The sequence below is a fragment of the Hyla sarda genome, unplaced genomic scaffold (genome assembly GCF_029499605.1).
Source record: "Hyla sarda isolate aHylSar1 unplaced genomic scaffold, aHylSar1.hap1 scaffold_955, whole genome shotgun sequence".
Lineage (NCBI taxonomy): Eukaryota > Metazoa > Chordata > Amphibia > Anura > Hylidae > Hyla > Hyla sarda.
The window spans coordinates 55,263-70,437 of NW_026610985.1; the positions used below are offsets into that span (position 1 = coordinate 55,263).

Here is a 15,175-nt window from a genome sequence, read left to right on the forward strand (position 1 = left end):
AACAGGATCAAATTAAAGTTTTAGGTATTGTTTTTAACCAGGTCAATGATGGGAGCCCTAACTGGGATTCAGCTATAGCTAAGATGGAGAAGAAGATTTTAATGTGGAATCTTAGAAACCTTACCATGGAGGGGAAGATTTTAATAATAAAGATGGTTTTACTCCCTATTATGCTATACATTGCCATGGTATTTCCTCCATCTATTTTATACATTAAAAAAGTAACTAGAATTGTTTTTACTTTTTTATGGGGTTCAAAAATGGAGAAATTAAAGCGTGATTTTATGTACAAAAGTAGAGATAATGGCGGGAAAGATGTTCCTAACCTTTTTACTTTCTTTTACATAAAGTATTTCTGTTTCTGTTTTAAGATTATTAAATCCAATGGCATTTTTAGCTGCTTTTTAAGGTACGCTGCGGGCATGGTTTTTAAAAGATGGTTGCGCATCCCTCTGAACGCTCCGGTGCTTCTGTGTCCCCCAAAACATTATGTGGTGTTGGAAAAGACAGTCAGGCTCCTAGGTCTCCAAGATTTGGAGCCTGACATACTGGGGGACCAGAGAAAGGTATCAAAGGTCCTCAGGCGGAGTGAGGTTACCCTGGCAGTGTCCAATTTCACACAGGCAAGATCCAAAAAGGTATGGCGGAACGTGTACGGGAAGTTTCTGGCGAATGTACACAGGGATCTTGCCTGGGCAATCGTCCACCAGTGCCTCCCTACTCGTGAGTTCCAGCACAGGCGAGGACTGGTGGCGAGAGCCAAGTGCCCGAGAGATGGCTGCGGAGTGGACGAAACGGTGCTGCACATATTTTGGAACTGCCCTTTTGCACGGGAGCTTTGGAGGAAGGTAGGCCCACTTTTGAAGTGGGCCTGCGGCCTAAAAGATTTTAATCACGAATGTGTCTTTTACGGTCTTTTTAACTGCCCCAATTTTAAACAGCAGATGATCTGCTGGATGATTATTAATTGTTTTAAAAATGCCATCTGGAAAGTTAGGAACATCTTACTTTTTAAACATGATTTTATTGATGTTAAAAACTGTATAAAGCTGGCCCTGAGTGAGATGTACATCTATTACCTAAGAGACAAGAAACAGTTGGGGGCCAGCGAGGCAGCATCCATGTGGTGTCTGCCTCTATGGAACGAAATAACAGTATAATCAGTTTTTATGACATTTGTATAATGTTTTATCCTGCCATTTTTATTTTTTCTCCTTTTATTACTGGTTTTATTATTTGTATTTTAAAACTTTTGTGAACCTTTTATTATTTTGCGTTTTAAATTTTGTATGGTTTCTTATTTATTCAATAAAATTTTGTTGAAACCTTATCTGTTCTTATCAGTTTAATATCTGATACGTCCCCTATCTGGGGACCATATATTAAATGGATTTTTGAGAACGGGGGCCGATTTCGAAGCTTGCTTCCGTCGCCCTATGCATTGACCCGATATGGCAGTATCTTCGGGTACAGTGCACCACCCCCTTACAGGGTTAAAAAGAAAGATTCCTACTTTCATTGCTACCTGCTTGCTGGCTAGCCAGCTAGCCAGCCCTGTGGGCCTTGCTGCTGCTGCAGCCAAAAAACAAAAGGTGGTGCTGCTGCTGCTTCTGCTGCTTCTGCTTCTGCTTGTGTCTGGCCCCTGTTGGAGCGTCCAGGCACAGGACTTCTGCTGCTGCTGACTAAATGGCCTCCTTAATTGGATCATTTGAGTAGCCAGCACACCTGTGCAGGTAGGGCATGACATGATAGGCAGCTGCCTTGATAGCGGGTGGGTGCTGAATGTTCCTAATTGACAAAATAAGATTAATGCTTATGAAGAAATATAAAATCTCATCCCTTCCCCAATATCGCGCCACACCCCTACCCCTTAATTCCCTGGTTGAACGTGATGGACATATGTCTTTTTTCGACCGTACTAACTATGTAACTATGTAACATAACATGGGGGGGGGGGGGGGGGGTCTCCTGGCTGTTCACACAGGTGTGTCATTGCTGTACATTGACCATGCATTGCTTCTGTGGTATTGCAAAGGCAAAGACAAATGCTTCCAGCCATCCATTGCACTAATGGATTGGTCATCAGCTGGCTGTCTATGTCCCGCATCAATATAGACCAAAGTACAGAGGGTTAGGCTATGCTATTGTGCACCTACCTGATGCATCAGAAGGTGCGAGGCCCTTGCTAAATTCTGTGCACAGACTTTGAGATCTATGCTTTAGACTGTATCTAAACCTGCTCCAACATGGACTGACATTCTGGCCTACTTTCAGCCGATGCGACTTGTCTGTCGCTGAACAGTCGCTTTTTATGTATTCAGCACCTATGTATAATGTTGTAAAAATGCTCTAGAAGCTAAAGTCGCAGAAATGTCACACATATTTGGCCTGCAACTTTCTGTGCGACAAATTCAGACAGGAAAAATCAGTATAAATCCTTAGAAAATTATCCCCCAGTGTCTCCATCTGCTGGCGGTATTGAATAAGCATTGCTGCACTGATGGGGTATGCATTAGACGAAAAAAAAGAAGAAAAAGAAGAATAATACGCCCAGAAAAGAGGCGAAAAGGAGAAAAACGTAAAAAAACGTGAAAAAAAAGTAAGAGGAAGAGAAGGGAAAAAAAGGTGGAAATGGGTTTAAAAGTGATTTCGGCGGAGAAATATATATATATATATATATATATATATATATATATATGCGCACACACACACATAGATATAAACGTATTCTCCGTTGAGATATTGCAGCCGCTGCTGTGTCCAGGCCCAGGAGCCTTAGCACTGTGCTGTGATGTCACTCAATACCACTGACATCACTAGGTGTAAACAACATCTCTCCTTTGCTGTGTATGTGACTATGGAGCTGTTTGGTGATGTCGTCTATTACGGCCTTCATAGAAGCAACAGGAGATTGTTGCATCCATCTTGAACCCTCAGAACTACAGTGCTATGATGTCACTCACTTCCACAGGCCTTGCAGAGTGTAAACAACAACAACCCAGCTTTGTTGTGTATGTAACCAAAGGGATTTGTGATGTCACCTAGAACCTTCACAGCAGCGACAGCTTTATGAGGAGCATCAGCACTGCTCTGCCTGAGCAGAACCATCACCGCCATAGGTTGTCAAATAACCCGGATTTAACCCACACAGGTAAGTCCAATGGGGTGCAGGCATGTCCTCTATGCTTACAGCTTCCCGTGGGTGTTGGTTTGATACCGTTTGGGGACAGCCAAGGAGGCATCTGCAGGCAACAAAGGTAGGTGTGTGCTTGTGTGTGTGTTTCCTATGCAGATCCTAAGCCCAGTGTCACATGCAAGTAGGAGGAGTAAGAAGGGTTCCTGGCAAATCCGGGTTATGGATTGCATTTAAAAAGGCCCCGTGGGAGTGCAATGGGCCCCTGTCTTGCTGCTTAGCAATAATGGTATGGGTTTAGGTTCTGCTGTGTGTACTGGTGGTTGACTGCCCCCCAGCCCAGAGTGTGCATGGAAAATTGTCTGGCAGCCTCCCTGACAGCAAGCAGTGATAGTGCCCATGAAGGGGACCTTGTTGGGCCCGCCCCTTTCACGGTTATCGCTTCTCGGCCTTTTGGCTAAGATCAAGTGTAGTATCTGTTCTTATCAGTTTAATATCTGATACGTCCCCTATCTGGGGACCATATATTAAATGGATTTTTGAGAACGGGGGCCGATTTCGAAGCTTGCTTCCGTCGCCCTATGCATTGACCCGATATGGCAGTATCTTCGGGTACAGTGCACCACCCCCTTACAGGGTTAAAAAGAAAGATTCCTACTTTCATTGCTACCTGCTTGCTGGCTAGCCAGCTAGCCAGCCCTGTGGGCCTTGCTGCTGCTGCAGCCAAAAAACAAAAGGTGGTGCTGCTGCTGCTTCTGCTGCTTCTGCTTCTGCTTGTGTCTGGCCCCTGTTGGAGCGTCCAGGCACAGGACTTCTGCTGCTGCTGACTAAATGGCCTCCTTAATTGGATCATTTGAGTAGCCAGCACACCTGTGCAGGTAGGGCATGACATGATAGGCAGCTGCCTTGATAGCGGGTGGGTGCTGAATGTTCCTAATTGACAAAATAAGATTAATGCTTATGAAGAAATATAAAATCTCATCCCTTCCCCAATATCGCGCCACACCCCTACCCCTTAATTCCCTGGTTGAACGTGATGGACATATGTCTTTTTTCGACCGTACTAACTATGTAACTATGTAACATAACATGGGGGGGGGGGGGGTCTCCTGGCTGTTCACACAGGTGTGTCATTGCTGTACATTGACCATGCATTGCTTCTGTGGTATTGCAAAGGCAAAGACAAATGCTTCCAGCCATCCATTGCACTAATGGATTGGTCATCAGCTGGCTGTCTATGTCCCGCATCAATATAGACCAAAGTACAGAGGGTTAGGCTATGCTATTGTGCACCTACCTGATGCATCAGAAGGTGCGAGGCCCTTGCTAAATTCTGTGCACAGACTTTGAGATCTATGCTTTAGACTGTATCTAAACCTGCTCCAACATGGACTGACATTCTGGCCTACTTTCAGCCGATGCGACTTGTCTGTCGCTGAACAGTCGCTTTTTATGTATTCAGCACCTATGTATAATGTTGTAAAAATGCTCTAGAAGCTAAAGTCGCAGAAATGTCACACATATTTGGCCTGCAACTTTCTGTGCGACAAATTCAGACAGGAAAAATCAGTATAAATCCTTAGAAAATTATCCCCCAGTGTCTCCATCTGCTGGCGGTATTGAATAAGCATTGCTGCACTGATGGGGTATGCATTAGACGAAAAAAAAGAAGAAAAAGAAGAATAATACGCCCAGAAAAGAGGCGAAAAGGAGAAAAACGTAAAAAAACGTGAAAAAAAAGTAAGAGGAAGAGAAGGGAAAAAAAGGTGGAAATGGGTTTAAAAGTGATTTCGGCGGAGAAATATATATATATATATATATATATATATATATATATATATATATATGCGCACACACACACATAGATATAAACGTATTCTCCGTTGAGATATTGCAGCCGCTGCTGTGTCCAGGCCCAGGAGCCTTAGCACTGTGCTGTGATGTCACTCAATACCACTGACATCACTAGGTGTAAACAACATCTCTCCTTTGCTGTGTATGTGACTATGGAGCTGTTTGGTGATGTCGTCTATTACGGCCTTCATAGAAGCAACAGGAGATTGTTGCATCCATCTTGAACCCTCAGAACTACAGTGCTATGATGTCACTCACTTCCACAGGCCTTGCAGAGTGTAAACAACAACAACCCAGCTTTGTTGTGTATGTAACCAAAGGGATTTGTGATGTCACCTAGAACCTTCACAGCAGCGACAGCTTTATGAGGAGCATCAGCACTGCTCTGCCTGAGCAGAACCATCACCGCCATAGGTTGTCAAATAACCCGGATTTAACCCACACAGGTAAGTCCAATGGGGTGCAGGCATGTCCTCTATGCTTACAGCTTCCCGTGGGTGTTGGTTTGATACCGTTTGGGGACAGCCAAGGAGGCATCTGCAGGCAACAAAGGTAGGTGTGTGCTTGTGTGTGCTTGTGTGTGTGTTTCCTATGCAGATCCTAAGCCCAGTGTCACATGCAAGTAGGAGGAGTAAGAAGGGTTCCTGGCAAATCCGGGTTATGGATTGCATTTAAAAAGGCCCCGTGGGAGTGCAATGGGCCCCTGTCTTGCTGCTTAGCAATAATGGTATGGGTTTAGGTTCTGCTGTGTGTACTGGTGGTTGACTGCCCCCCAGCCCAGAGTGTGCATGGAAAATTGTCTGGCAGCCTCCCTGACAGCAAGCAGTGATAGTGCCCATGAAGGGGACCTTGTTGGGCCCGCCCCTTTCACGGTTATCGCTTCTCGGCCTTTTGGCTAAGATCAAGTGTAGTATCTGTTCTTATCAGTTTAATATCTGATACGTCCCCTATCTGGGGACCATATATTAAATGGATTTTTGAGAACGGGGGCCGATTTCGAAGCTTGCTTCCGTCGCCCTATGCATTGACCCGATATGGCAGTATCTTCGGGTACAGTGCACCACCCCCTTACAGGGTTAAAAAGAAAGATTCCTACTTTCATTGCTACCTGCTTGCTGGCTAGCCAGCTAGCCAGCCCTGTGGGCCTTGCTGCTGCTGCAGCCAAAAAACAAAAGGTGGTGCTGCTGCTGCTTCTGCTGCTTCTGCTTCTGCTTGTGTCTGGCCCCTGTTGGAGCGTCCAGGCACAGGACTTCTGCTGCTGCTGACTAAATGGCCTCCTTAATTGGATCATTTGAGTAGCCAGCACACCTGTGCAGGTAGGGCATGACATGATAGGCAGCTGCCTTGATAGCGGGTGGGTGCTGAATGTTCCTAATTGACAAAATAAGATTAATGCTTATGAAGAAATATAAAATCTCATCCCTTCCCCAATATCGCGCCACACCCCTACCCCTTAATTCCCTGGTTGAACGTGATGGACATATGTCTTTTTTCGACCGTACTAACTATGTAACTATGTAACATAACATGGGGGGGGGGGGGTCTCCTGGCTGTTCACACAGGTGTGTCATTGCTGTACATTGACCATGCATTGCTTCTGTGGTATTGCAAAGGCAAAGACAAATGCTTCCAGCCATCCATTGCACTAATGGATTGGTCATCAGCTGGCTGTCTATGTCCCGCATCAATATAGACCAAAGTACAGAGGGTTAGGCTATGCTATTGTGCACCTACCTGATGCATCAGAAGGTGCGAGGCCCTTGCTAAATTCTGTGCACAGACTTTGAGATCTATGCTTTAGACTGTATCTAAACCTGCTCCAACATGGACTGACATTCTGGCCTACTTTCAGCCGATGCGACTTGTCTGTCGCTGAACAGTCGCTTTTTATGTATTCAGCACCTATGTATAATGTTGTAAAAATGCTCTAGAAGCTAAAGTCGCAGAAATGTCACACATATTTGGCCTGCAACTTTCTGTGCGACAAATTCAGACAGGAAAAATCAGTATAAATCCTTAGAAAATTATCCCCCAGTGTCTCCATCTGCTGGCGGTATTGAATAAGCATTGCTGCACTGATGGGGTATGCATTAGACGAAAAAAAAGAAGAAAAAGAAGAATAATACGCCCAGAAAAGAGGCGAAAAGGAGAAAAACGTAAAAAAACGTGAAAAAAAAGTAAGAGGAAGAGAAGGGAAAAAAAGGTGGAAATGGGTTTAAAAGTGATTTCGGCGGAGAAATATATATATATATATATATATATATATATATATATATATATATATATGCGCACACACACACATAGATATAAACGTATTCTCCGTTGAGATATTGCAGCCGCTGCTGTGTCCAGGCCCAGGAGCCTTAGCACTGTGCTGTGATGTCACTCAATACCACTGACATCACTAGGTGTAAACAACATCTCTCCTTTGCTGTGTATGTGACTATGGAGCTGTTTGGTGATGTCGTCTATTACGGCCTTCATAGAAGCAACAGGAGATTGTTGCATCCATCTTGAACCCTCAGAACTACAGTGCTATGATGTCACTCACTTCCACAGGCCTTGCAGAGTGTAAACAACAACAACCCAGCTTTGTTGTGTATGTAACCAAAGGGATTTGTGATGTCACCTAGAACCTTCACAGCAGCGACAGCTTTATGAGGAGCATCAGCACTGCTCTGCCTGAGCAGAACCATCACCGCCATAGGTTGTCAAATAACCCGGATTTAACCCACACAGGTAAGTCCAATGGGGTGCAGGCATGTCCTCTATGCTTACAGCTTCCCGTGGGTGTTGGTTTGATACCGTTTGGGGACAGCCAAGGAGGCATCTGCAGGCAACAAAGGTAGGTGTGTGCTTGTGTGTGTGTTTCCTATGCAGATCCTAAGCCCAGTGTCACATGCAAGTAGGAGGAGTAAGAAGGGTTCCTGGCAAATCCGGGTTATGGATTGCATTTAAAAAGGCCCCGTGGGAGTGCAATGGGCCCCTGTCTTGCTGCTTAGCAATAATGGTATGGGTTTAGGTTCTGCTGTGTGTACTGGTGGTTGACTGCCCCCCAGCCCAGAGTGTGCATGGAAAATTGTCTGGCAGCCTCCCTGACAGCAAGCAGTGATAGTGCCCATGAAGGGGACCTTGTTGGGCCCGCCCCTTTCACGGTTATCGCTTCTCGGCCTTTTGGCTAAGATCAAGTGTAGTATCTGTTCTTATCAGTTTAATATCTGATACGTCCCCTATCTGGGGACCATATATTAAATGGATTTTTGAGAACGGGGGCCGATTTCGAAGCTTGCTTCCGTCGCCCTATGCATTGACCCGATATGGCAGTATCTTCGGGTACAGTGCACCACCCCCTTACAGGGTTAAAAAGAAAGATTCCTACTTTCATTGCTACCTGCTTGCTGGCTAGCCAGCTAGCCAGCCCTGTGGGCCTTGCTGCTGCTGCAGCCAAAAAACAAAAGGTGGTGCTGCTGCTGCTTCTGCTGCTTCTGCTTCTGCTTGTGTCTGGCCCCTGTTGGAGCGTCCAGGCACAGGACTTCTGCTGCTGCTGACTAAATGGCCTCCTTAATTGGATCATTTGAGTAGCCAGCACACCTGTGCAGGTAGGGCATGACATGATAGGCAGCTGCCTTGATAGCGGGTGGGTGCTGAATGTTCCTAATTGACAAAATAAGATTAATGCTTATGAAGAAATATAAAATCTCATCCCTTCCCCAATATCGCGCCACACCCCTACCCCTTAATTCCCTGGTTGAACGTGATGGACATATGTCTTTTTTCGACCGTACTAACTATGTAACTATGTAACATAACATGGGGGGGGGGGGGGTCTCCTGGCTGTTCACACAGGTGTGTCATTGCTGTACATTGACCATGCATTGCTTCTGTGGTATTGCAAAGGCAAAGACAAATGCTTCCAGCCATCCATTGCACTAATGGATTGGTCATCAGCTGGCTGTCTATGTCCCGCATCAATATAGACCAAAGTACAGAGGGTTAGGCTATGCTATTGTGCACCTACCTGATGCATCAGAAGGTGCGAGGCCCTTGCTAAATTCTGTGCACAGACTTTGAGATCTATGCTTTAGACTGTATCTAAACCTGCTCCAACATGGACTGACATTCTGGCCTACTTTCAGCCGATGCGACTTGTCTGTCGCTGAACAGTCGCTTTTTATGTATTCAGCACCTATGTATAATGTTGTAAAAATGCTCTAGAAGCTAAAGTCGCAGAAATGTCACACATATTTGGCCTGCAACTTTCTGTGCGACAAATTCAGACAGGAAAAATCAGTATAAATCCTTAGAAAATTATCCCCCAGTGTCTCCATCTGCTGGCGGTATTGAATAAGCATTGCTGCACTGATGGGGTATGCATTAGACGAAAAAAAAGAAGAAAAAGAAGAATAATACGCCCAGAAAAGAGGCGAAAAGGAGAAAAACGTAAAAAAACGTGAAAAAAAAGTAAGAGGAAGAGAAGGGAAAAAAAGGTGGAAATGGGTTTAAAAGTGATTTCGGCGGAGAAATATATATATATATATATATATATATATATATATATATATATATATATGCGCACACACACACATAGATATAAACGTATTCTCCGTTGAGATATTGCAGCCGCTGCTGTGTCCAGGCCCAGGAGCCTTAGCACTGTGCTGTGATGTCACTCAATACCACTGACATCACTAGGTGTAAACAACATCTCTCCTTTGCTGTGTATGTGACTATGGAGCTGTTTGGTGATGTCGTCTATTACGGCCTTCATAGAAGCAACAGGAGATTGTTGCATCCATCTTGAACCCTCAGAACTACAGTGCTATGATGTCACTCACTTCCACAGGCCTTGCAGAGTGTAAACAACAACAACCCAGCTTTGTTGTGTATGTAACCAAAGGGATTTGTGATGTCACCTAGAACCTTCACAGCAGCGACAGCTTTATGAGGAGCATCAGCACTGCTCTGCCTGAGCAGAACCATCACCGCCATAGGTTGTCAAATAACCCGGATTTAACCCACACAGGTAAGTCCAATGGGGTGCAGGCATGTCCTCTATGCTTACAGCTTCCCGTGGGTGTTGGTTTGATACCGTTTGGGGACAGCCAAGGAGGCATCTGCAGGCAACAAAGGTAGGTGTGTGCTTGTGTGTGTGTTTCCTATGCAGATCCTAAGCCCAGTGTCACATGCAAGTAGGAGGAGTAAGAAGGGTTCCTGGCAAATCCGGGTTATGGATTGCATTTAAAAAGGCCCCGTGGGAGTGCAATGGGCCCCTGTCTTGCTGCTTAGCAATAATGGTATGGGTTTAGGTTCTGCTGTGTGTACTGGTGGTTGACTGCCCCCCAGCCCAGAGTGTGCATGGAAAATTGTCTGGCAGCCTCCCTGACAGCAAGCAGTGATAGTGCCCATGAAGGGGACCTTGTTGGGCCCGCCCCTTTCACGGTTATCGCTTCTCGGCCTTTTGGCTAAGATCAAGTGTAGTATCTGTTCTTATCAGTTTAATATCTGATACGTCCCCTATCTGGGGACCATATATTAAATGGATTTTTGAGAACGGGGGCCGATTTCGAAGCTTGCTTCCGTCGCCCTATGCATTGACCCGATATGGCAGTATCTTCGGGTACAGTGCACCACCCCCTTACAGGGTTAAAAAGAAAGATTCCTACTTTCATTGCTACCTGCTTGCTGGCTAGCCAGCTAGCCAGCCCTGTGGGCCTTGCTGCTGCTGCAGCCAAAAAACAAAAGGTGGTGCTGCTGCTGCTTCTGCTGCTTCTGCTTCTGCTTGTGTCTGGCCCCTGTTGGAGCGTCCAGGCACATGGACTTCTGCTGCTGCTGACTAAATGGCCTCCTTAATTGGATCATTTGAGTAGCCAGCACACCTGTGCAGGTAGGGCATGACATGATAGGCAGCTGCCTTGATAGCGGGTGGGTGCTGAATGTTCCTAATTGACAAAATAAGATTAATGCTTATGAAGAAATATAAAATCTCATCCCTTCCCCAATATCGCGCCACACCCCTACCCCTTAATTCCCTGGTTGAACGTGATGGACATATGTCTTTTTTCGACCGTACTAACTATGTAACTATGTAACATAACATGGGGGGGGGGGGGTCTCCTGGCTGTTCACACAGGTGTGTCATTGCTGTACATTGACCATGCATTGCTTCTGTGGTATTGCAAAGGCAAAGACAAATGCTTCCAGCCATCCATTGCACTAATGGATTGGTCATCAGCTGGCTGTCTATGTCCCGCATCAATATAGACCAAAGTACAGAGGGTTAGGCTATGCTATTGTGCACCTACCTGATGCATCAGAAGGTGCGAGGCCCTTGCTAAATTCTGTGCACAGACTTTGAGATCTATGCTTTAGACTGTATCTAAACCTGCTCCAACATGGACTGACATTCTGGCCTACTTTCAGCCGATGCGACTTGTCTGTCGCTGAACAGTCGCTTTTTATGTATTCAGCACCTATGTATAATGTTGTAAAAATGCTCTAGAAGCTAAAGTCGCAGAAATGTCACACATATTTGGCCTGCAACTTTCTGTGCGACAAATTCAGACAGGAAAAATCAGTATAAATCCTTAGAAAATTATCCCCCAGTGTCTCCATCTGCTGGCGGTATTGAATAAGCATTGCTGCACTGATGGGGTATGCATTAGACAGAAAAAAAAGAAGAAAAAGAAGAATAATACGCCCAGAAAAGAGGCGAAAAGGAGAAAAACGTAAAAAAACGTGAAAAAAAAGTAAGAGGAAGAGAAGGGAAAAAAAGGTGGAAATGGGTTTAAAAGTGATTTCGGCGGAGAAATATATATATATATATATATATATATATATATATATATATATATATATATGCGCACACACACACATAGATATAAACGTATTCTCCGTTGAGAGCCGCTGCTGTGTCCAGGCCCAGGAGCCTTAGCACTGTGCTGTGATGTCACTCAATACCACTGACATCACTAGGTGTAAACAACATCTCTCCTTTGCTGTGTATGTGACTATGGAGCTGTTTGGTGATGTCGTCTATTACGGCCTTCATAGAAGCAACAGGAGATTGTTGCATCCATCTTGAACCCTCAGAACTACAGTGCTATGATGTCACTCACTTCCACAGGCCTTGCAGAGTGTAAACAACAACAACCCAGCTTTGTTGTGTATGTAACCAAAGGGATTTGTGATGTCACCTAGAACCTTCACAGCAGCGACAGCTTTATGAGGAGCATCAGCACTGCTCTGCCTGAGCAGAACCATCACCGCCATAGGTTGTCAAATAACCCGGATTTAACCCACACAGGTAAGTCCAATGGGGTGCAGGCATGTCCTCTATGCTTACAGCTTCCCGTGGGTGTTGGTTTGATACCGTTTGGGGACAGCCAAGGAGGCATCTGCAGGCAACAAAGGTAGGTGTGTGCTTGTGTGTGTGTTTCCTATGCAGATCCTAAGCCCAGTGTCACATGCAAGTAGGAGGAGTAAGAAGGGTTCCTGGCAAATCCGGGTTATGGATTGCATTTAAAAAGGCCCCGTGGGAGTGCAATGGGCCCCTGTCTTGCTGCTTAGCAATAATGGTATGGGTTTAGGTTCTGCTGTGTGTACTGGTGGTTGACTGCCCCCCAGCCCAGAGTGTGCATGGAAAATTGTCTGGCAGCCTCCCTGACAGCAAGCAGTGATAGTGCCCATGAAGGGGACCTTGTTGGGCCCGCCCCTTTCACGGTTATCGCTTCTCGGCCTTTTGGCTAAGATCAAGTGTAGTATCTGTTCTTATCAGTTTAATATCTGATACGTCCCCTATCTGGGGACCATATATTAAATGGATTTTTGAGAACGGGGGCCGATTTCGAAGCTTGCTTCCGTCGCCCTATGCATTGACCCGATATGGCAGTATCTTCGGGTACAGTGCACCACCCCCTTACAGGGTTAAAAAGAAAGATTCCTACTTTCATTGCTACCTGCTTGCTGGCTAGCCAGCTAGCCAGCCCTGTGGGCCTTGCTGCTGCTGCAGCCAAAAAACAAAAGGTGGTGCTGCTGCTGCTTCTGCTGCTTCTGCTTCTGCTTGTGTCTGGCCCCTGTTGGAGCGTCCAGGCACAGGACTTCTGCTGCTGCTGACTAAATGGCCTCCTTAATTGGATCATTTGAGTAGCCAGCACACCTGTGCAGGTAGGGCATGACATGATAGGCAGCTGCCTTGATAGCGGGTGGGTGCTGAATGTTCCTAATTGACAAAATAAGATTAATGCTTATGAAGAAATATAAAATCTCATCCCTTCCCCAATATCGCGCCACACCCCTACCCCTTAATTCCCTGGTTGAACGTGATGGACATATGTCTTTTTTCGACCGTACTAACTATGTAACTATGTAACATAACATGGGGGGGGGGGGGTCTCCTGGCTGTTCACACAGGTGTGTCATTGCTGTACATTGACCATGCATTGCTTCTGTGGTATTGCAAAGGCAAAGACAAATGCTTCCAGCCATCCATTGCACTAATGGATTGGTCATCAGCTGGCTGTCTATGTCCCGCATCAATATAGACCAAAGTACAGAGGGTTAGGCTATGCTATTGTGCACCTACCTGATGCATCAGAAGGTGCGAGGCCCTTGCTAAATTCTGTGCACAGACTTTGAGATCTATGCTTTAGACTGTATCTAAACCTGCTCCAACATGGACTGACATTCTGGCCTACTTTCAGCCGATGCGACTTGTCTGTCGCTGAACAGTCGCTTTTTATGTATTCAGCACCTATGTATAATGTTGTAAAAATGCTCTAGAAGCTAAAGTCGCAGAAATGTCACACATATTTGGCCTGCAACTTTCTGTGCGACAAATTCAGACAGGAAAAATCAGTATAAATCCTTAGAAAATTATCCCCCAGTGTCTCCATCTGCTGGCGGTATTGAATAAGCATTGCTGCACTGATGGGGTATGCATTAGACGAAAAAAAAGAAGAAAAAGAAGAATAATACGCCCAGAAAAGAGGCGAAAAGGAGAAAAACGTAAAAAAACGTGAAAAAAAAGTAAGAGGAAGAGAAGGGAAAAAAAGGTGGAAATGGGTTTAAAAGTGATTTCGGCGGAGAAATATATATATATATATATATATATATATATATATATATATATGCGCACACACACACATAGATATAAACGTATTCTCCGTTGAGATATTGCAGCCGCTGCTGTGTCCAGGCCCAGGAGCCTTAGCACTGTGCTGTGATGTCACTCAATACCACTGACATCACTAGGTGTAAACAACATCTCTCCTTTGCTGTGTATGTGACTATGGAGCTGTTTGGTGATGTCGTCTATTACGGCCTTCATAGAAGCAACAGGAGATTGTTGCATCCATCTTGAACCCTCAGAACTACAGTGCTATGATGTCACTCACTTCCACAGGCCTTGCAGAGTGTAAACAACAACAACCCAGCTTTGTTGTGTATGTAACCAAAGGGATTTGTGATGTCACCTAGAACCTTCACAGCAGCGACAGCTTTATGAGGAGCATCAGCACTGCTCTGCCTGAGCAGAACCATCACCGCCATAGGTTGTCAAATAACCCGGATTTAACCCACACAGGTAAGTCCAATGGGGTGCAGGCATGTCCTCTATGCTTACAGCTTCCCGTGGGTGTTGGTTTGATACCGTTTGGGGACAGCCAAGGAGGCATCTGCAGGCAACAAAGGTAGGTGTGTGCTTGTGTGTGTGTTTCCTATGCAGATCCTAAGCCCAGTGTCACATGCAAGTAGGAGGAGTAAGAAGGGTTCCTGGCAAATCCGGGTTATGGATTGCATTTAAAAAGGCCCCGTGGGAGTGCAATGGGCCCCTGTCTTGCTGCTTAGCAATAATGGTATGGGTTTAGGTTCTGCTGTGTGTACTGGTGGTTGACTGCCCCCCAGCCCAGAGTGTGCATGGAAAATTGTCTGGCAGCCTCCCTGACAGCAAGCAGTGATAGTGCCCAAAGGGGACCTTGTTGGGCCCGCCCCTTTCACGGTTATCGCTTCTCGGCCTTTTGGCTAAGATCAAGTGTAGTATCTGTTCTTATCAGTTTAATATCTGATACGTCCCCTATCTGGGGACCATATATTAAATGGATTTTTGAGAACGGGGGCCGATTTCGAAGCTTGCTTCCGTCGCCCTATGCATTGACCCGATATGGCAGTATCTTCGGGTACAGTGCACCACCC

The 15,175-nt window shown here is 45.6% G+C and overlaps 7 non-coding genes across 7 annotated transcripts; all 7 read left to right on the forward strand.

Annotated features, from left to right (window-relative positions):
* The first annotated feature begins 1,297 nt into the window (after window positions 1-1,297).
* Window positions 1,298-1,483, forward strand: LOC130350967 (U2 spliceosomal RNA). Its single transcript, XR_008887757.1, has one exon. It is a non-coding gene; the product is annotated as a U2 spliceosomal RNA (small nuclear RNA).
* Window positions 1,484-3,570: 2,087 nt separating this feature from the next.
* On the forward strand, window positions 3,571-3,761 carry LOC130350930 (U2 spliceosomal RNA). The gene has a single exon (XR_008887723.1). It is a non-coding gene; the product is annotated as a U2 spliceosomal RNA (small nuclear RNA).
* Window positions 3,762-5,862: 2,101 nt separating this feature from the next.
* On the forward strand, window positions 5,863-6,053 carry LOC130350931 (U2 spliceosomal RNA). The gene has a single exon (XR_008887724.1). It is a non-coding gene; the product is annotated as a U2 spliceosomal RNA (small nuclear RNA).
* Window positions 6,054-8,145: 2,092 nt separating this feature from the next.
* On the forward strand, window positions 8,146-8,336 carry LOC130350932 (U2 spliceosomal RNA). Its single transcript, XR_008887725.1, has one exon. It is a non-coding gene; the product is annotated as a U2 spliceosomal RNA (small nuclear RNA).
* Window positions 8,337-10,429: 2,093 nt separating this feature from the next.
* On the forward strand, window positions 10,430-10,620 carry LOC130350933 (U2 spliceosomal RNA). Its single transcript, XR_008887726.1, has one exon. It is a non-coding gene; the product is annotated as a U2 spliceosomal RNA (small nuclear RNA).
* A 2,089-nt stretch (window positions 10,621-12,709) lies between these two features.
* Window positions 12,710-12,900, forward strand: LOC130350934 (U2 spliceosomal RNA). Its single transcript, XR_008887727.1, has one exon. It is a non-coding gene; the product is annotated as a U2 spliceosomal RNA (small nuclear RNA).
* A 2,084-nt stretch (window positions 12,901-14,984) lies between these two features.
* Window positions 14,985-15,175, forward strand: LOC130350936 (U2 spliceosomal RNA). Its single transcript, XR_008887729.1, has one exon. It is a non-coding gene; the product is annotated as a U2 spliceosomal RNA (small nuclear RNA).